The sequence below is a fragment of the Sinohyriopsis cumingii genome, chromosome 16 (genome assembly GCF_028554795.1).
Source record: "Sinohyriopsis cumingii isolate HCF-2022 chromosome 16, ASM2855479v2, whole genome shotgun sequence".
NCBI classification, from domain to species: domain Eukaryota; kingdom Metazoa; phylum Mollusca; class Bivalvia; order Unionida; family Unionidae; genus Sinohyriopsis; species Sinohyriopsis cumingii.
This window is the reverse complement of record NC_142976.1, coordinates 98,713,170-98,735,692: the sequence shown is the minus strand read 5'-3', so window position 1 is coordinate 98,735,692 and position 22,523 is coordinate 98,713,170. Positions and strand designations below refer to the sequence as shown.

Genomic DNA, 22,523 nt, shown 5'->3' with positions numbered 1-22,523 from the left:
TAGGAAATGCCTAATTGCGAAATAGAGGATTACGTGATCATTTTTACATATAAAAGTCACAAAGCTCCGGTATGTCCTTGATAAGATCCAATAATTTTACTACCGATTTATAGTGATGTCCAGCACTGGGGCATCCAGTCACATTATCCTGACCGGACCAAACGATAACCACGTAATGCTAAGTGCCAAACAAGGCAGCTTTTAGTACTATTTTATTAAGTCTGTCATAACTCTGCCGGGGTTCGAACCCACGATCTCCCGCATTCGAGGTGGATTCTCTAACCATTTAGGTCACCAGAGCGATCTCTGTGTGTGTGTGTGTGTGTGTGTACTTTGATAAGTTTAAGAAGGCCATTGTTAAGAAATGACGTGTATGGTGGAAGTAAATGAAAATGACGAGACACGTTTCCACAGAAAAACTGTTTTGTTTTTAATAAAATAATAAAATATATTGTTTTAATAAATGAATGGAGATAAGAAAGAAAGTAATAACAGTAATAGTGTTTCAAAGTATTGATGAATTGTTGATACACTCAATAAGGTAAGTAGTGGTGTATGTCGCTTTGGGGACAAAAGGAACCTCCATCTTAAACCCCCCACCCCCCAAAAAAATATTTTTATCGGGACAATTGGATTCTAACATGGGAATGTCTGTTGAGGGACAATTGGGTTTTATTATTGGTGACGTCACTGCACTGTCGTCACTGTTGGAGAATGGCAAACGTGTTACAAGTGGCTAACCTCAAAATGCGCTACTCTATAGTAAAAGTCACATGGGTCATGCATGAATATTGACTAGCGAAGAAATTCACAGTAATTCTTGACCTGTGAATGGTAACTTTCAGCTGGAAATGGATGAAATGTAATGGCGCCTCATAACTGAATACACGAATGACGTATCCTAATACTCGATATTATTTTGAATTGTTAAAGTGGACATTGTGTAATGTTACTTTTAGCACGAACACACCATTTCACCATATAAAAATAACAATTCTGACAAGCACAATAAAATGTCCAACCACCGCGTTGTAATTCAACAGATACAATCTAAAAACTCAACATACGAAACGTAACTTTCAGCACAATCAATGTGATTCAACATCTTAAATTGAAACTCTCGACATATGACATTTAAAATTTCAACAACCAACGTGTAATTCAGAAGATATAATTGTTAAATCTCGACATTAGACTTCGAATTTTCAACAAGCGCTGTGTGTAATTCAACAGGCGAAATCTAAATAATCAACATATGAAATGGAACTTTCAACATAAACTCTTTGAACCAATACGATAATTCATATGATGATCTTTAATATTTTTAATTTATAAAATGTGTTAAAATCTCTAGCACTTTGAGATCTCAACTAGAACAATTAAACAAAATGTCAATAATCAAGACCAACAGAAACTTAAAGAAAATGATTTTCTCATAAAAAATACAGACTTGAGCAACAAACAAACACGGAGGCTAGTATCCTATCGAAGTTGCGAAATAACTGAAACTACAATGAAAAAATATCATGGTTAGAGTTTACAGTTTATTTGTTGCAGATTTCGAGTACTAAGATCAAAATGAATAAGAGATGTTGCATTTACTGAACATTTGCATGCAGGTTGAACAATCAAAAACATAAACCTGACTTGGAACTTCCGTGCTCATCATCGTTTACTTTATCAAACCATCTTTATCCAAATAGTATTCTTTAGTTGTGTATGTATATGTATATATGAGGGTATTATGTTAGTTCCATCTCTTATTCCGCTTTCAATCCCCAGGCTTATTGTTTAGCCGGTTACAAATTCAAATATAACATCTGGAAATTTTAAAACTTTTTAAAACCTGCATCACATACTAATCCAGGAGCAATATTATTGTGAGAACTATGTTGTAATATTTCATGCTGACATGACAAAACTTATTTTAAAAAATTTATCATAATTTTAAAATTTATTTTTACATACTGGTCTCACAATACAAAAATATATGTTTACATATCGGTAATCGTTATTTAATGTTTTTGAATTATTTAGACTAAAATATACATTTTTTTAGGTGGAGTAGTTGTTTTGTTGAACATTTCAGAATCTCTCCTTGTATCCGTGTTCCTCAAACATTTAGATGTCATTGTTTCTCTACCCTTTTCCATAATTAAATTGCTAGCCAGTTGTTCATGCATTAGCCCATGAAACTAAATCTGTCTGCAAAGATGAATGTTCTTTGTACCGTTATTGCCTTTTCTTTTTTACTGAACCTATTAAATGCAAAGTCCTTCATAATTATGTGTATTCTCCTTCTCGCCTTGCGTGATTTTTAGCCCTTTGTCTGAATCACATTTAACCAGTATCCTTATCAAACGATAACTTCTATAACCGGATATGATATTAATGAACAATGGTGGATATTTTGGATATTTGTAATTAAAATAGTATTTATTATGTACTGGATCTATACGCTTGACTGTTATACCTTTATGGTCGCGAACTTTTTAAGCTCTAACGTTTCTGACATAAAACTTTGCATTCTTAAAAATATGCTTTCAACGATTGCACGGCACATATCTTACATCCATTTGTGAAAACGTACTCAACGCATCGTAAAATACTTTAATACAATCTGTTCCTATGTAATTTGATATGTACGGGATCTCGGCACAATTTAAAAGATCACCGTTCGCACTTTGTTTTCAGTTATTCAACTGCAGGCACAAGTTGTCTTTGACGTGATTTCCTCCTCACAGATATTTCATATACTTTTTGCATTAAAATGTTTGCAATCATCCTCTGTGAACACTGTTTGTTTTTTCATTTTCGATCTGAGTTCATTATAGAATAGTTTTGTAATTTCACCCAACGCAGCATTAAATACTTTACCCTGTTAGTGGGTACATTTCCATCGATTTTCCACAGTTCAAGCAAATTCCAATAACTTATTGTTAATACACTTCATGTTCTCAGAAGTACATAGTTTTACGAACTAGAATATTTGTATAATATCTAACTGATAAGTGACACGAAAAACCTAGGTATGGTGGTGATAGGGGTAAAAGTTTTAAACACAGCAATACAGCGAAAAGCAATCGTGGCTAAATCTCTACTTTGGCAATTGAAACGCTCGACTTAAGGAAATCTATCAAATTATCATATTTTGTGAAATTATACAGTCTTTAACATGGCACACGGACGTCAAAATGCCCCCCCCCCCCCATCTCAATTATCTCGATGAAATCTATCTGTGCCACATGTATTGCGATATCACTTATCTTTGCTTCAGACTTGCACTTCACTAAAATCACATCCTTGAAGGCAGCTATAAATAAACAATACGCAATTTATTGCAATAGGCAACCATAGTGCCGGATGTCTGAGTGAGATGCGTGTTCAGTCTGATTTATATAACGGGAACCACAAAAAACAACCAAACAACAGCAACAAACAAGAATCCAGTTGACATATTATACACAAATGCAATGATGATGGAATTCATATATTGAATTTATTTTTCAGATTTTCTAATATTAGCAATTTATGAATAAAATGCTGAATGGATCGGAAGGTACAAATGGATAATTCTGGATCGATAGAGCAATACTGGTAAGTCTGACATCCATCTTAAATTCGATTACAGCTATGTTGATGACGACAATTCTATGTCCCCACTTTGATTCTTTTTTCTTTGTTAGTGTTATCTCATTTCTGTTTTTGATTTTTTCATTAACAGCCCCGTTCAAAAATTGAGCTGCGTTGTTGGGGGTGAGGTGATGGTAATAAAAGCGAGGTAGTCATGCACTCCATCTTTACTGTTATGGTTCCGAGTTCGAACTATGGCGCGTTCATGTGCCAAAAATTTCCGTTACAGTTCTATTGCGTATATAGACCGCTCCAGTGGCCTAGTGGTTGAGCGTCCGCCTCGGATACGGGAGGTCGCGAGTACGAACCCAGGCCGAGTCATACCAAGGACTTACAAAAATGGTACTAACAGCCGCCTCGCTTGGCACTCATCATTAAGAGGTTAGTGCTAGGACTGGTCGGCCTGGTGTCAGGATAACGTGACTGGGTGGGACATCATGCTATATGTCTGCGGCATGTGTCACAGTGCTAGACATCACTATAAATTGCCACACTGCAGACATCGTAGTGATATGACTGAAAATTGTTAAAGCAACGTTACAAATCCAAATCACACACACACACAGATATATATATACACACACACACACACACACACACACACTCTGGCGCTCAGAATTAAAAGGTTAGTGTTGGGACTGGTCGGCCTGGTGTCAAGATAATGTAACTGTGGAACATGATGCTATATGTCTGCGGCATGATGCCCAAGTGTTGTTCATCACTATGATAGCGATATGACTGAACATTTTTAAAGCTACGTTAAAAGTCCAAAACACACACACACACACACACACACACACACACACACACTATTACGTATACGTTCTCTTTGTCTGCTTACGTTTCGGAAAAGAAAGAGCCAAACAAACAGCCGAGAAGAACAACGGTATGGGAACTTTGGAAGGGTACCGAGAAAGGACGTGACTGAAATTGCATGAAACGAAGTTGTTATTGTGTTTTCCTCATCCATTTTCTCTTCTTGCACGCTTATAATCTGTAAACACTTGAAGGGGAAAATATTTGGAATAGTACGTCTGGCGTGGATCACCTGTAAAATTGTTTTTGTTTTCTTTTAGCATAGCCACTTTAGCAAGTAAAGCAGGTCCTCACAACCACGATATACTTTATTATGTGCTTCATTAATTAACCAAAATGCACGCACAACGTTTTATGACCATGCATTTAAACATTATCTAGTAAAGACTGCTACAATTAAAAACAAAATCAACGGAGCATGAAATATACACACGTCACTTCTACTTACATGTACATTGTTCCTGAGGTGAAATTCAAGTATGAAACACACCTATCAAATTCCATCCCTGTGTATCCGATCGCTGTGCCTTGCATTTTGCCCATAGTTAACGGTACCTTCCAAGCATAACGCACTATTTACCGATAATTCCATTGGACTGGTCAGCTGTACTTGGAATTCTGCCCGTTAGATAAAATATAAACCAATGTATCTGAACATCTGCACGTTTCTGGCATACTTTGCTAAATTAAATTATGATGGTTGATAAACCCATCTTTTCTCGAAATCTCTATTTTAATCGCGTATCCCAACTAATGTTAACTGCTAAAATTCAAAATAAAAATTGGCACATATCTGTTTTTGAGTGGACGTCCCCACCCCTCTTAGAGTAACAGTCACAGAGGTCAAGAACGCTCATTTTCACTGTACTTATCTTAAATTAAATATAAATTATTGTCCTAAAATTTAATACTAATTTTGTTTAACCAACGTCTTTTCAGTCCAGATTATTGTATGTTCTGCACCTTAACTGTCATCAAGAAACTTCCAGACGAAATTATTGTTCCCTATGGACTTTTACAGTGGTGGCCAGGTACTGCAATGGGTCAAGAAATGAGCACGCCGAATCTAACCGTCAGTACCACAGGTGTTCGACACGAGCTTGATGTTGAAGAAAAAGCAATAATCTGAAGGGAATAAAATCATACCGAGTGACAAAATTACCTCAGATCACCTTCTCGTGGGTCGGTGGTTCTTTTCGGGGTTTTCCCGGGTTCTTCCTCCACCATTAATACTGGCCGCCATCTATAGCCTATCGTGTGCTGAAAAATGGCGGTTAACCCTACAACAACAACAACCACAGATCACTCCGATGATCCGTGTTGACATATGACCCTGTCTATTATACTGTAAAATAGACAAGGTAAGTAACTTCCAAAAACTTCGTTCAACGCTTGACCATCGATTTCCTCCTGCTATATCCGTCTGTAAAGACACAACACCATACTATATGGCTTCGTTTACACCTGATTTTCTGAGCTGCACCAAACTAAAGTCACGGGCTCAGAAACGCACGAATTTCGCGACTTTTGTGTACCGGGACAAACTTACGCTCATATGCAACATAATATGTTGCTGTTGTTGTTGTTGTTGTAGGGTTTAATGGCATTTTTCAGCATACGGTAGGCTGTACATGGCGGCCAGTATTGATGGTGGAGGAAGAACCCGGGAAAACCCTGGAAAGAACCTCCGACCCACGACAAGCTACTGACAAGCTTTCTCACATACCCACATTGGCCGAATCCGAGACTCGAACCCACGCAAACAGAGGTGAGATGGCAGTGATCATTAATGGAGAGCGCTTTAGACCATTCGGCTATTCGGGGCCCCCAGCATAATATGATTGGCTCAAAAGGTAATATCATGAACCAGATACAGTGGTGTTATTTAAGTATTACCCTTTGAGCCAATCATATTTCGCCGTTAATGTGTGTGCCTCATAGTCGGTACGTTTTGAAAATGAGTGTAACGTTTATTTGATTTGTGTGGACTTAAGATAATTCTTCTAACTAACAGGATTCCTAATGCTCCATCGAGTTTGTGGTAAGTAGGAGCATACTTTCGAGTCTACCACTGTTCTTATATTAATGAAGGAATGTATTGCAAAGTTGCAAACACCGTATCTCTTCGTAAAATAGAGAAAGTTGCATAGGAGCGTATGTTTTGTCAGGGCAGGCAACATTCGCGCAATTTGTACGTTTCCGTACCTTTCAATAAGGATCATGTGGGCAATTTGGCCGATAAATCAGCCCCTCCCCGTGATGATATTGATTTTTGGGTTCAGGGCAGATATCACCTATTCATTAAAAGCTGCAATTATCTGCTGACTATTTTGGCTGTACACATCGGTGTACATTTTATACACTTACCGGTATTTCTTGTGGCTGTGCAGCTACCGTCGGCTGAACATGGTGACATGTACATGATATAGCCGGAGCAAATCCTATGTTTATCTAAAGTCATGCATAAGCTATAATCTACCTGTCCTGGGAATACTACCGCAGCCTTGTGTTTGATATGTGAAGATTGCCGCGGAGTTAGTGTTGAACTCTTACTCAAGGTTACCATGACCAGCCTGAGACTTGAAACCTGAGTCAGCAAAGGCGACCGGTTGCGTCACTTAACAAAGGCTTGTCGTGATCACATCTATATGTTAAAGGTTAGTTCAAAGATCAAAGGGAAAGTCCACTGGGTGAACGGGACATGTTCTTATCCGTCCCCACGTTGATAGACAGCGAGAGTGCCATTGTCCGCTAAGTTTGAGTGGATCGGTCGACAACGATATCCAATAAAAAAATTCAGACCCGAATGATACCTTCCGAAATCGTAGGAGTAATTTATTATTCGCCTGGAGGGATAGCAGATCAATAGGGTTTACTCCGAGAGAGAAGCCACTCGTAATCTGACGGCAGAACTTAGAGGTAGATTCTAAAGAAAGACAAAGCTTCGAAAAGGAAGCTTTTTGTGGAACATAGAACTGCCAGAAGGAGTATAGAGAAAGTGGAGGAGGACGAGAAGGAGTCTAGAGAAAGTGAAGGAGGAGGAGAAGTAATCAGGACAAAGGTCTGGGAGGAAGATGAGAAGGAATTGGGAGAAATAAGAGAGAAAGGATACACCAGATGAGTAGAAATACAAGGATAGGTGGAAATCAATCTCACACTGCTAATCAAATGATGAAAAAGGCTTATTAAATGGTCAAGCGGAGTGTAATTGTAAATTTGAGTCATTTGATTATTGAATTGTTATTAAATTGTTATTCATTGAATTTCAACCTATTTTGTACATTTAACCATCTAACCGTCGGCATTGCTGATGGGGGCTCGGAGCTTTACATCTGTCTTTCACTAACTTTAACTTCCAACAAATAAGAGCCTGTGTGGGATTCCTATAACAGTGACATCATACATAGATATCGTCTATCAGTATCATCACATATTTGGGGTGGGGGTTGATTTATCGGATTAGTGTGTAATCAGAGGTAATTTTGTCACTCGGTATGATTTTTTCCCTTCAGATTATTGCCTTTTTTCAACATCAAGCTCGCGTCGAGCACATGTGGTCAGTATGAATTGGTTGATCAACATGCGTAGCTTTGATTAGCGCATCATGATACTGGATCAGATCTTTCATATCCCCAAAAATGTCAGCGTACTTTAACATTGAATTTGACTTGTGTATTTCTCGGGGCTTGTAAATAATGACCATCCGAGGGAATGTGGATGTAAGAGGATCCAAATAAAATAAATAATTACCCTCGCTAAATATGCAGAATCAAATTCGACAAAATGACACTCATTACTGAAATAGTCTTCGTTGAACGCCTACAAACTTTGTATAACTTTTAATTTAGTCCCTTGTATGTTATGTCTGCGTGGGAACTTTAAAAATCCATGTCTGACTAAAAACGAATTCATAAAAATAATGAGACGAATTATTAAAAACAAATTATTGTTATTTTCTGTTTAAATCACGCATTATATTTAAAACCGCTGTTTTGCAATATTTGGCTGAACACCTCACCCCACCCCCTTACTGCGCCTGGATAGAAAGATGAACTGCGACATGATATCGATAAAATCGATTTTTGTGGGCTACAATTTTATTTTAACACCACATACAACTTTTTTCCTCTGTCACGTTTGCTCAGCCCCAGTTTGTAAGTCGTGTATAAACTATGGTATTATTACAAGCCATGTTTTGATGTCGAAATATTTCCGCTTGCTAGAGTTATCTCTTACGCAAGGTTACCGTAACCAGAGAGAAGACCCGGCATCTTGGATTGACACAGGCGTTAGAGTCGAGCGACTTCTATGTGTTACAGCTTGGTCCTAAGATCAGAGGAACCCGCGAGGGAAACGGGGCGTGTTCTAAATCCGTCCTCACGTAGACAGGTAGTGGACATTATCCACTAAGTTTGATTGGATTGGGTCAGCGACACCCAATCGGAATTATGATAACAGTTTCGATCTGAATTATAGCTTCTAACTAGCAAACGAAAATTTAGTCTCGCCTAGGGAGATTGCTGAACAATATAGAGTTACTCCGAGGAAGCCACTCATGATTTGTCGGTACAATTTAGAGAGGAGATTCTAAGGAAAGACAAGGCTTCGTAAAAGAAGCTTTATGGGGACAGAACTTCCGGTTCAGTTGAGTCCTGAGTCTCTAAGGGGGGAGACGGAAGTGCGACTAGCAGAGCAGTCGGAGTCGATGAGTCTAGTCGGTGGAGAAAGTCGAGGAGGAGGAGGAGGAAAAGGAGTCGATGAGGAGAAAGTGGAGAAGGAGGAGGAGTATAGATAAGTCGAGGAGGAGAAGGAATTTGGAGAAAGTCGGGAGGAGAAGGAATTGGAGGAATAGGAGGGAAGAATACACAAATGAGTAGAATACAAGGACAGGTGGAAAGCTATCCCACACTACTAATCAAATGATGCAATAGGCTATCACAGGGTCGAGTGGAAGGAGAGTACTTGGGAAATTTTAATCATTTGATTATTAAATTGTCATTAAATTGTTATTCGTTGAATTTCACTTTTTTGTATATTCAGTCATTTAACTGTCGGCATTGCTGGCATGGGGCTCGAAGCTTTACATCTATCTTTCATTAATTTAACTTCCAACCAAATCGAGCCTGGGTGGGACTTCTATAATAATTTAAATAGAATATTAGGACCACCCCACCCCAATCATAAACATATACCACATTGATGGCATAACGACCCAACACGTTACATCCTCCTATTATTTTCAACGAACCTCTGTAATTTTTTAAAAGAGAAAATACTATCGGACACGGCATTTTGTACACCATTCTGCTTTTTGTCCGATAAAAAAGTACTCTTTTACTTCGGAAAATAAAAACAGCCCTAAAGTACCCGTATCTAATAAATTGAAAAAAGATACCATTCTGGCTTCTACTCTTGTTTTTTTTTAATAGAGAAGCTTGTTGTATTCCTAATCATCGGTTATCTGCCCTATGCAACAGGGTGATATATATATATATATATATATATATATATATATATATATATATATATATATATATATATATATATATATATACACAAAAACGGGGAAACCAGCCAAATGAAAATTTATCAGAACGAACAGAAAAACCGAATTTAGACAATTATATGATTCGTAATGTACATCAGACATGGTTGTCGTAATCTGAACTTCTTTAGTCTTTTCCCTCGGAATACCAAAAGTTATCCGTCTTGTACCGTCGCATTCCAGAACAGTATATATGTATTCTATTTCGTGGGAATGCATTGTTCCCGTTTGACTTAGTCATTGTTTTGACAGATTACATATTTCATATTACGTATGGTTAGGCATATTTCCTGATTCATATCTGTTCATATATCGGATTAAACGTGTATATATTTATTGTGATATGGGCCATTCATTAGTTGAAAATGACAGAGTCACATTATCAATGCATAACCTTACCGTAAATACTTATATAAATGTATGAAATACGTGTTCAGATGGCTATCGCCTCCTCTTTGACCTAATGTATCATTTGTGTGTGTGTGTGTGTGTGTGTGTGTGTGTGTGTGTGTGTGTTGTGTTTTTTTTTGTGGGGTTATTTCTGGAATTTTTGTTTTGTGGGGTGGTGGTGTTTCTGACTTGTGTTTTCTTCCACCATTTCCTTTTCAGACAAGCGATATATTTTAGGCGCTTTTAAATTTTGGTATTTGTCGTCATTTTTCTTATAAAACTGGAAGGATGTAGCACGTCATTTTCGCTTGTGTAATCTGTAAATTGATATGGAGTTCTCTGGAAGATAGATGTGGGTAAAATACTTTAAATATAGTACAGTTAACTGTGTAAATAGCAGCCACCAATGGGTAAAAGGCAACTCTGGCCATTATACACAGGTGCCATCTTTACTCAGTTTGTGTGCGACTGTGAAACAGAGGACTGACTCATTTTTTGACTGACTCATTGTTTGGAGATTTCTGGAAGATAACTGGGCGAAATTTATATATATATATATATATATATATATATATATATATATATATATATATATATATATATATATATATATATATATATATATATATATATATATATATAATATGTAAACACAATTTTATGCAATCCTACACATTTATATAAAGTGAGTTTTCACCTCAGTCAAAGATAGCATTTCCGATGGGGGGGGGGGGAGATTGGAGAAGCAAAGTCAGTGCCAACACTTGAATCGAACTGTCGCGACAACGGACAGAACTATATTGAAATGGAGACAAAGTAAACAGATTAAATTAAAAGACTTGCTGAAATTCTAAACTTGTTTTTGATTTCAAATGTTTCAATTTCATCCGCTGAGAGATTTAGACCAGTCACGTTTTGTTTACCATACAATATTAGCATTACGCCTGCTTGCAAGTACTGCATGCCGGTCAGATATAACCCCATCCTCTTGCTCCTCCTTTTTATTTCTCCTCCTCCTTATTCAATCTCCTACTGTTTATTCTCTTTCTCTTTTTATTTCTGCTCTCTTTCCTCCTTTTTTATTTCTCCCCTCCTTCCTCAATTGATTCCTCATCCTCTCCTTATCCCCTCTCCAACTGTTTATTCTCTTTCCTCCTATTTCATTCCTCCTCTCTTTCATCTTTTTTACCCCTCCACTACTTCCTCCTTTCTTTCCTCATTTGTATTCCTCCTTTCTTTCCTCATTTGTATTCCTCCTCCTCCTACTACTACTTATTTCCTCTCCTACTGTTTATTCCTTTCATGAAAGACCTTGGTAAAACGTCATTATTCTGATTTCGGAAGGTTTGTTTCTGACATACAACTCTGTGCGTACGGTATATAAATTGTACCTGGCATACAGATCGGTGCATACGATATATAATTTTTACCTGGCATACAACTCTGTGCATACGGTATATAAACGGTACCTAACATACAAATCGGTGCATACGGTATATAAATTGTACAGCTCGCTTGACCTATCCCTGATAAATTGCATCTTACTTAACATCTTGTTCACTGTTGCTTTTACAGATATAGCGTTGGAAAAGAATCACTGTTTATTTTACGCATTTAGTGGTTGGAATAAAGTAGATCTACTTAAAAATCACAGTACCAAATGCTTCTTGGGATATGTTGTATATCACGAGTTGAGTACGCAGTCACACACGCGCACGCATTCACACACACTGGTAGGCATATAAACTTAATTCAGCACACCAGTTAACTTTTTTCATATATAATCAATAAAAAATAACGGAGATCTTCAAAACTACCGAATAATTTCTGGGTACTACGTGTATGTCGGTCGCTCCTCGGTCTACGTATTCGTTCCAGTTCGTAACCTCACTAAAAAGCTATTTATGCAGTTTTCTGTATTTACAAGCATGTGATACGCCAGTAGACACTGTTCATGACAAGGCTGAATAAACGGACAAGCGAAACACTTGTTCCTGTCAAACTCACTCCACTTCATTTAAATTTTAAAACGAAAAATACCTATCAAAATGGAGGTGGTGGCACGGGTATATGAATTGCTTCTGATTTAAACCTACCGTACCTTGGCACACAAGATGTTTAATTTTACGCAAAAATCAACAGAAATTAGTTTTTTGAACGTGACCTCTCTTCACCAAAGTACACCTGTCCAACCCCATTGTGTATTCATTTGAATCATGTTGTTGTTGTGGGGTTTAACGCCATTTTTCAGCACACGATAGGCTATGCATGGCGGCCAGTATTAATGGTGGAGGAAGAACTCGGGAAAACCCCGAGAAGAACCTACGACCCACGAGAAGCTACTGGCAAGCTTTCTCACACACCCACATTGGCCGAATCCTGGACTCGAACCCACGCAGACAGAGGTGAGATGGCAGTGATCCGTAACGGAGAGCGCTTTAGACCACTCGGCCACTCGGGGCCCCCATTTGAATCATAATACATCCACGACGATTTAGCTGTGAACGCATATACTAGATTAGTATGTCGACTCATAGCTTTGATGGCAGAGTGCAATGCTAGCATTTGGGACATCCTGGTTCGATCCCCAGTCCGATTGTCCACATCATTTTCTGTGACATGGTGTCATCAGTTCGATCAGTCATCTCAATACATCTAAAATGTGATAGTCTTTTACTCTGAGTTGAAAAGTGGTTGTTGAGATCATAGATGATAAAAACGTTTTTTCGTTTTTTATTTTACCTCGAATAACGAGTTTTTGTACGTTTTTTATTTTTTTGCGTTTTTTATATTTGGTACTTCCATTTTTCTTTTATCATAGGCCATACAGGCGGTCCTCTGTCATACTCTAGATAACAAATATCGATCAATAATGAATCTATGATGCTAGCCTACGATACTTTACGTAAACATGCTACAACATAGTGCGGATATCTGGTAGTGTAGGCTAGGCGTGGTCAGAACAGTCAGATGGTGATAACGACATTGAGTGAAACAAATTTAAATGTTATCTGGACTACGGTTTAAAACTTTTGACATTTTTTCATATTTGTATCACTGAAACTTTAAAACTGGTATGTAGCGTGTATATAAGTAAAATATTGATTTTTGTGTTGCCTAAAATCTGCTGGAACGTTTTTATTTCGTTGTTTATTTATTAAGAAAAAAATGCGTTTTTTTTTAACGTTTTTTATTTAATTTTAACGTTTTTAACATCTATGGTTGAGATAAATGTTGAAACGAGAACGTGTACCCCGAGTGCACGGGAAGGTATTAAGGCGACAGCACAAAACGCCGACAGGGATAATGTTCGGAAGATCCGGTTTCGATCTCCTGTCCGGAAGTACACATTAACCGTGTGACCGCAGCATGACCAAAACATAAACGGTACAAGGATACATGTCTGAAATGAATGAAAACAGACAACGAACAGTGCAAAATTAGGCAGACATAATAAAAAAATGACAATGCAAGCAATAAGCACAAAGAGAAGCCATGACCACAGTTTGGATGACTATGTCTATAATTTGAAGTATTCTTCGACGCTTTTTGTTGCGTACAGTGTTTGTCTTTCATTCACTCACACATTCGAACATATCGTGTGGACCCATCAATAAGCGCTTTCCTGTTTGTTTGATAAATGTGTGTATGAAAAAGTGAATATTTCCATGTGCCAGTTTTATACTGGAAAAAAAACCCTCTTTTTTTCAACAGGAAATCAGCCCTATGTCCATACTTTATACTTACACACACACACACATATATATATATATATATATATATATATATATATATATATATATATATATATATATATATATATATATATATATATATATATATATATATATATATGTTGTTGGCATCCTTTAGTCTCGAAAGATGATGGAACTGCGCCCATGAGAGATGTCCCGGATGGTGGCTGTGCAACGTCTGCTGTGGCTATGTAGTCCAATGCGGGAGTGGTAGTCCCTGCTGCACTTGTTGCACTTGAAGGTTGCATCAGGTGTTGGTTGGATCTGCTTCTTTTTCCTCTGCGATCGTCATTTATCAGCTAGCAAACGTAGCTTGTCCTCTCCGGCTTTCAGACCAGTGATCAGAGCATGTTGCCAGCTCTTCCCAGGTGTTGACATCGATATCAAGGACTTTCATGTTGTGCTTGCAGACATCCTTGAAGCGGAGATGTGGCCGTCCGATCGACCTTTTGCCAGAGGCGAGTTCCGAATAAAGAATGTTTCTGGGGATCCGTCCGTCATCCATCCGACGTACATGGCCCAGCCATCTGATGCGACGTTGGCGGAGGAGTGTGATCATGCTGAGAATCTTGGCACGCTCGAGGACCTCGTTGTTTGTTACTCGATCGCTCCAGGTGATCCCGAGTATGCGTCAGAGGCATCGCATGTGAAAGGCGCTCATCTTTTCTCTTGTGAGGCGTACAGAGTCCAGGTTTCACTGGCGTACATGAGAGTGCTTAGCACGCAGGCACGGTACACGGTGATCTTAGTGTTCAGGGTCAGCATGCTGCTGTTCCACATTCTCTACGACAACCTGGAGAGAGTTGGTGATTTTAAACTGAGACAGAAAGAAGAATTGGAGAGATTGATACAGCTGCAGAAAGAAGAAGAACAAGCTTTCCTCTTTCAGCATCAACAGCGAGAAGAAGAAGAGGCAAGAAGAAGGAAAGGACATGAAGAAGTAGCAGAGAAGAAACAAGGTCTGTGTGTGTGTGTGTTTGTGTGCGTGTGTGATTTAGATTTTTTAATGCAGCTTTAACACATTTCCAGTCATATCGCTACGTTGTCTGCAGTGTGGCAGTTTAAAGTGATGTCTAGCTCTGGGGCATCATGCCGCAAATATTTAGCATCATGTTCAAAAAAGTCACATTATCCTGACACCAGGCCGACCAGTCCTAACACTAACCTCTTAATGCTGAGTGCCAAGCGAGGGAGCTGTTAGTACCATTTTCAGAAGTCGTTGGTATGACTCGGCCGGGGTTCAAACCCACGACCTTTCGCATCCAGGGTGGACGCTCTAACCAGTAGGCCACTGTAGCGGTCAAGAAACAAGGGCTAGGAAAGAAGGAGGATAGTGAAAGTCAAACGGTGACGGTACTCTTAGACATTTTAGTAGAGTTAAAGATTCTGAAACAAATGTATCAGACTTCTTTATTACGGCCCAAGAGAAAAAAGACCTTCCCGAGCCAAACAGACCGACCCTGTTACTACGCCTGAGATACCACCCCTAGTGATTTCTACCAAATCATTGATAGGAGCAGGTCCTGAAGTAGGCTTTGGCCGTGGCAAAGGCTTAAGGCAGGTAAAGCTGATTGCCACCCGTTCCGAGTTTTTTAAATTTAATTTTTAAAAAAAAACACTCAACGGTCCTTTTCATGGCCACCCACTTTTCTCGAAAAGAAATAGTATTAATTTTGCCAAAATAAATTAAAACGCAAAATCTCTCCCCCCCCCCACATGATGAACGTATGTGAGTGCATGAGTGTAGGTCCTTATTCTAATACATCAAAACCAAAATACACTTACTTTTTCTTTCTGTTATATTCTGGCACAAACTTTACAATCCAGTTCACAACACAACACTTTAAAAAGATCACAGACTTTTGTGTCTTTTCATTCTATCTGTTTTTGAATTTCATATGTTTTTCCTCACTTTCTCCTCATCATCTTTCCTTCTCTTTATTATCTTTCTGGACGTGTCTGTGTTCTTCCTCCCAACCTCTTCTTCTTCCTGTTCGGAACCCCTCTCTTGCCCTTGCTCCTGTTGTTTCTTAGGGCATTCTGAAGACCAATGTCCTTAGTCTTGATAATGATAACAGGTATCTTGACTTTTGTCTCTTCTGATACATGTCTTCCTTTTTTGACGGTCTGGACATTCTGTAGGCCAATGCCCTTTCTTCTTGCAGATATAGCAAGTGTCTTGACTTTTATCTCGAAAGGAGGGTGAGTATTCCATCGGCTTGTCTGAAGAAAACTTTCGTGTGACACTTCGCAAAGCTCTATTCAGAAGTTCGATCTGTGTTGGCACTACCATCGTTCTGGTAGGTTTGAGAGTGAAATGAATACTGGAAAGGAAGACACTGACCCTTTATATAGGGAAGACGCTGGTCAGACATGGATATAGGGACCCATAACATTTAAAATGTAGTCATTTGACTCTTTGCAGTCAAGATGAAACGATTGCATCATTTCGTGGAGAAAGGAGAAGAAAGTAAGAGACAGAAACGTGACCTATCGCCTTGCACAGTAGCTGAAGTATTGGCTCAAATTTCATGCCAGCAATTTTGAAGATAACATGAGTGAGCCAGAATCCAGACCCAGAGAATGTACACCAAACCTAATTTTACCACCATTAGTAAACCCTGAAAAGTACTACCACATTCGAGAGACGGAAAAGCGCTCCTCTAGAAATATTTAGATCAACGGCTCACCGAGGTGTGGGGTTCTTTTGTAAACCCATTGAAACGACAATGTGAAGCCGAAGAAGACGATCGCTTGAGACTATCCATTCATCATGACAGTTTAAAGTCCCCCGTTTGGATCGAGTTTAGCAGCGCTGCTGAACTGACACCTTCCAAAGTCATCGGCAAGATTCAACACGTGCAACAATCCATCGACAAATTTTTGTAGAAGCCGACGAATTTTGGAAATGTCATCATTGCGGCTTACGAGACAGCCCATGCTCGCTTAAAATTGTACGAAGTTTTAGAACTGTTGGGAGATCGTGTGCTATATTTTGACTCGGACAGTTGCATCTACATCGATCTCTTGGGTCACTGTTACCCTAAAACTGAAGGAGACCGCTTAGGAGCCTGTACTATCGAGTACCCCGACGTCAAGATTCTAAGTTTAGCTAGTGGCTGTCCTAAAACTTACGGTTACTAATACCGGGAGAAAAAAAGAAGTGCACGCCGAGTGTAAAGTGAAAGGATTGACTCTCAATTATCGCACCAGTCGAGTGGTGAACTTTGGTGTGCTGAAAGAAGCTTTGCAATCTGGACAAGATGAAAATTTTCAAGTGACCACCTATGAACCGCACAAGATTGTACGTTTACGCATTCAGCAAAGTGTCAGTCTACCAATGCAGATAGTCAAATCGTGTATTAGAAGCGAGTGTGACTTCCCAACCACTTCACTTTACCGTACGGACACGTCGATATTGGTCACCATATAAAATGGGAAAACGTCCAAGACCGATAGTTCATTGTAACTACAAAGTCCAAGCGAGAAAGATGAATACTTTAAACAGACATCATTCAAGTTCGGGGATTCTCAAGTGGAGTACTATACTGTACCTTGTGATTGCAGGGATGCCGTACGCTGTGACCTCAGAGATTCAGTATCACATCATGGGAACTTTGATATGACTACTAATATCACTACTAACAAAGCTACCATGGAAAGTGATGCTGTGCGTGTCAAACCTGACGGATGCGAAATCGATGCCACTCGTTATCGTTATCGTGGACTCTTTACTACTTTTCATTGTGTATGTCAACCTCCAGGCGAGAACATGCGTCTACCACCCTACGGATGTCATCCAACCCTAAGCAAACTCCTGCGAAATGAGCCTGTGAAAGACGAATATTCGTTCCCTGTGCGCTTGCCTGAATACTGCGAAAAATTAGCCATATTTTTCTACTAGGGCGAAGGGGATAAAGTCAAGTGCTTCAGTTGCGGTATGTCACTTCACGAGTGGGAGCAAAAAGATTCGGCTTACCTAGAACATGCTCGATGGTCTCCCATTGTGACCCTCTACCTTTAGTGGGACCCTAGTAATTGAAGTGGCATACCATGTCGTTTAAAAAACCAGCTTGGTTAGAAGTCAAACGTTTTGACAACACCTAGACAAGCATTTAAACCTCATTTAAGAAATAATATTCAAGGATTACCGAACAAATTGCAAGATTGTTTTTCAGGTACTTGCCATAGAAAAGCTCAGTTGGTGACTGAAACTTTTGTGTCGAGAAATTCACAAGAGGAAATTGACAAACGTCAACAAACAGACTTTTTCTGGATCAAGTCTGTGTTCATTTGACAATTCCGCTTTAGAAAGTTTACATCAGAAAATTTTATTACCGTTCTTGACCGTTACCCTGAATGGCAGTGGTCAGAAATTATTATGTTCATTACTTTCGCTCTAGGAGAAGATTTTAAATAAAATAAGGACAATTAGAAGTGACCCCAACATGGGTATAAATACTGACTGACATGATCATGGATACTTTACAAGAGAACATTCGTGGTTTGCCAAGAGCTGATCAAATATAAGTTCAACGCAAAGAACAATTGCATCCGTTACGTCATCAATGTTGGAACCACCTGAATGCTATAAGATGACTGATTCATTTGAAAGCGTTCCAGTTGTCAGACATTGTTGAACTAAACGAGTACCAGGAGACTTTGGTGGCTACGCATCATTCTACTTACAAGGTGGCCATACTACAACGAGTTCCAGTTAGAGGATTACCAAACTCTTGTATGCCATCAAATTTTGTCTGTAGAGGAAAATTCTGTGATGTGTGGTGTGTGAACTAGTGACTAAAAAACTTTGATTCGCTACTGGAGTACGATCAGTTTTGTGCAAAACGTACGCTTCTTACCCCTGACAAAAGAGGTATAAAAACGAACTACCATGCCACAACCTTCATCAGTTGTGATACAACAGATTCCGTGGAACGAAATCAATGAGATTATTCAAACTGTTGAGGATTACCAACACTTATTACGAGAACTGTGTCCCATGAATTGGGGTCAACGTGTGGTGTGTGTCTGAGTGACTTCCTTTCTGGGATTTTGATTACCAGCCGATTCCTTATGGACTCTTTAGGAACGTTACCTACCACCAAATAAAAGATGAAAGTGGACCCTTTAAATGTCCACGAGAGACTCATTCTGTTAAAAGCCTTGAGTTTTCATTTCGATGCTTCTCGGCTCCTACGGGAATAACGATTTATCAACTTTTAGGTACTGAAGATGTGTATGACGATGTGTGTGTAGTTTGTGACTTACACACTCACAGTACAGATCTATGTTACTAGAAAAGTTGTGGTTTCGAAGCTTGGACCCAAGAAGTAGCCAATTATACACAAGAGCTGTGATCCTAAATTCAAGCAAGTGAAAAAAGTAACTTAAAACCTGTGTTATTTACAGTGCCAGAAGAAGAACCGAAGAAAACCATTCCCTTCAGGACAGAACTGTCATGGATATTCCCGAAAGACCATTCCGTGATGACACTTGTGTGACTGTACCCAATCAAGAGACTGTAAGAACATTGCAGTGTGTTCCCAGGACACCTTTGTTACCAAAACACATGTTGTACAGAGATTTGTTTATATTCTACTTTAATCGTTTTTATGTGTATTATATCGCTGTACTTAAAAAAATGTCTTTTATGTATTTTTGTCTTTCGTGTTGTTCCATTTTTTTTAAAAACAATTCAATAAACCTGTCCTGAAAAAAGTATCAAAAGAATTGTCTTGTCTGTCTTCGTGTCAGAATTGTCAACAGCTTCACTATGGCTACCTCTACTGTCTCTGCCACCTCTTCCTCCACTGTGAAAGTCATCGACGAACACTAAGGGGCCGTCCATTTAAGACGTACGCATGACGTGGGAGTTTTTTTTAAAAACCCAAATACATACGCTTGCCTAGGGAGGGGGCTGTACTGATAATGTACGTACACATAGGATACGGGGGTGAAATCTCGATTATAATCTGTCTAATACGTAGCCTGTTCGACTGGGTTCAGTTGGAGTTTAAATTTAAGCGGACACTAGACAAACTTTTTAAAGTTACGCAGCTTATTTAATTAATGCAGCCATACAGTCAACGTCGGTGGACTATCTGTTTTATTAACATGTTAATATTGTTAACCCATGATCGTTTCTGCGTGGATTAAATATAGGCAGTTCTATAGAATTCGGGGGAAGGGGTGCGTCAAGCGTACGTACGCAGGTGTGGGTGGGATGTTAAAAAGTACTCATGTGTACAGGGAAGAGGGAGGAGTCAAGCTTTGCCATAGTTTTGCGTACGTACTAAATGGACGAACCCTTAGATCGTGCTAGTTGGAAGGCCTTGTATCCTCGCCATCCCTTTAACATGTTAATTGCCGGACACAGTGTTTCAAGCAAAACCGAATTTGTCAAATGTTTGTTCGAACATAAACATCATTTGATCGATCGTCCATCTCAACGGATCGTGTGATGTTAAACAAAAGATGGCAATCGGCGTACAGTCACTTGAGAGAAAGTCAAGGCGATTCCATCGTGTTTGGGAAGGTATTCCTTCGCGAAGACGACGGGATCGTGTCTAACCCCAGTCAAACCAAATGGTCATTTTCGACAGCATGTTAGGAGAAGACGAAGAAGAAATTAAACTGGTTTACGCGCAAAGGGCATCATCGTAATGCCAGTGTCATTTACATCATCCAAATTTTTTTCCACAAAGTAAAGCACATCGCACCATCAGTCTCAATGCTCATTACGTTGTCCTGTTTAAAAGCGATAGAGAATACTCGCAAGTGCACGTCTTAGCCGAACAGTTAGGAACGCCTTAGCTGGCTCATGCATACGACGATGCCACTCAAACCATGCCTATTTACTCGTGGATTTAAAACCAACCACCCCCAATTATTTGGGATTTCGTACCGTGCCTATCTGTTTTATTACTGGTGCCAAGACGGAGAGCCTGTCATGTACACGTCCCCATCGTCGACTTCACAACAACAACAAAAAAATATATGAGACCTCGATCACTATGGGTCTGCCTCACACAGCGTCAACATGACGATGACATCCCTTCAGTCTCATCCTCTCGTCAAATTGATTCGTGCCTTGTATGGCACCAGTCGCGAAAAACATCCACAAATACGTGCTCGTGTCTCATATGCCAGTCTCAATGAAGTCTTAGATGGTCTACGGTGACAGCATGTCAATTACTGCAAGGCACCATTCACATTCCACATCAAACCAAACGCTTTATTTGAGAGAAACAAAGTAGCCTTGACACAACTGGCCGATACTCGCATCGACTCTCAGACCAAAAAGCAAATCATTTTGAAACCTGGAAGTAGCGGTTCCCTAGGAGGTGTCATCATTCGCTCCCTCTTATAATGGGATCCCAATGCCCCCAAAATCCTCCCCAAGAAAAAAAGCCACTCAAAAAATGCCAAACGGACCCATAAGAAAAAGAACAGTGGTGTCAAGACCAGGTCACAGTCCCAGAATAATAAAAGTCAACAGAAAAAGAAAAGATCCCATAAAACGGCTTCTATCTGCAAGAGAGGCACTTCGGCCAGGGTACAACCTTACATTCGCAAACCACGAAATTCAGCGACGCTGAATGCGTCTCCATTAGCCTCGGGTTCTACCACTTCTCCGTTGCTGGTGATGACAGCCAAACCCCATTTGACAGTCGCTCTTCCTCATTTGATGAAACGATGGAAACCCGCGTCTCCAAAAACGTCTCCTCTAGCGGTGACACTCTCATCCTCTTTAGTGTCAACTGCTCACAAAGTACCTGCCCCCAAAATCAAAGTCCAAGAGAGATCGGGCATGCTACCGAGTTTACTAGATTTGACCAAGCAAGAACTGTTCCTATTTAGTCCGTTGCGAACCCCTCCACGTCGTGTGACGCCTGTCATCAAGTTGATAAGACGTAAAGACAATCAGTGGCGACGCATTCCAGTATAAAAATGACATGTTTTAAGGGAGTTGTATCAGCCTTTGCGCGCTCCTGAATGCCCAAAGATGTCTTCTCAAAGAAGCGCACACCGTTACCATCATCGTCGTTCTTCTGTCCGAAAAGGAAACGGAAAAAGAAATGGACAGTCTCGTCATCCGAAAACAACACTCAGCCAAGCATTGACGTCACCCGCAGAAAAGACGCAGTCGTCCAAAGAAAAAGAGGGGCACCCAAAGGGGAGGATTTTGTTTTCATACCTTCTCAGACAAATAAGATAAAAGAACCCATGTCAAGCGATGGACTTCAGTGTATTTTTTGCTCCTAAACCATAAAGATGTCCCCTAAAAGAAGTGCACACCACTCTCTTGCTAGAAAAGGAAAGAAAAGGAATGGACTTCCTCCTCTTTTAACCAAACATTGGGACATGTTGTCTATCCTGTC

The 22,523-nt window shown here is 39.5% G+C and overlaps 1 protein-coding gene across 1 annotated transcript in view; it reads left to right on the top strand.

Moving 5' to 3' along the window:
• Positions 1 to 3,393: 3,393 nt before the first annotated feature.
• The window catches only part of LOC149781049 (uncharacterized), an 89,620-nt gene continuing 70,490 nt past the window's right edge, over positions 3,394 to 22,523 (top strand). Inside the window, exon 1 of the mRNA XM_089938181.1 lies at positions 3,394 to 3,597. The gene's annotated coding sequence lies outside the window, so the exon portion shown is untranslated. The remainder of the gene's footprint in view (positions 3,598 to 22,523) is intronic.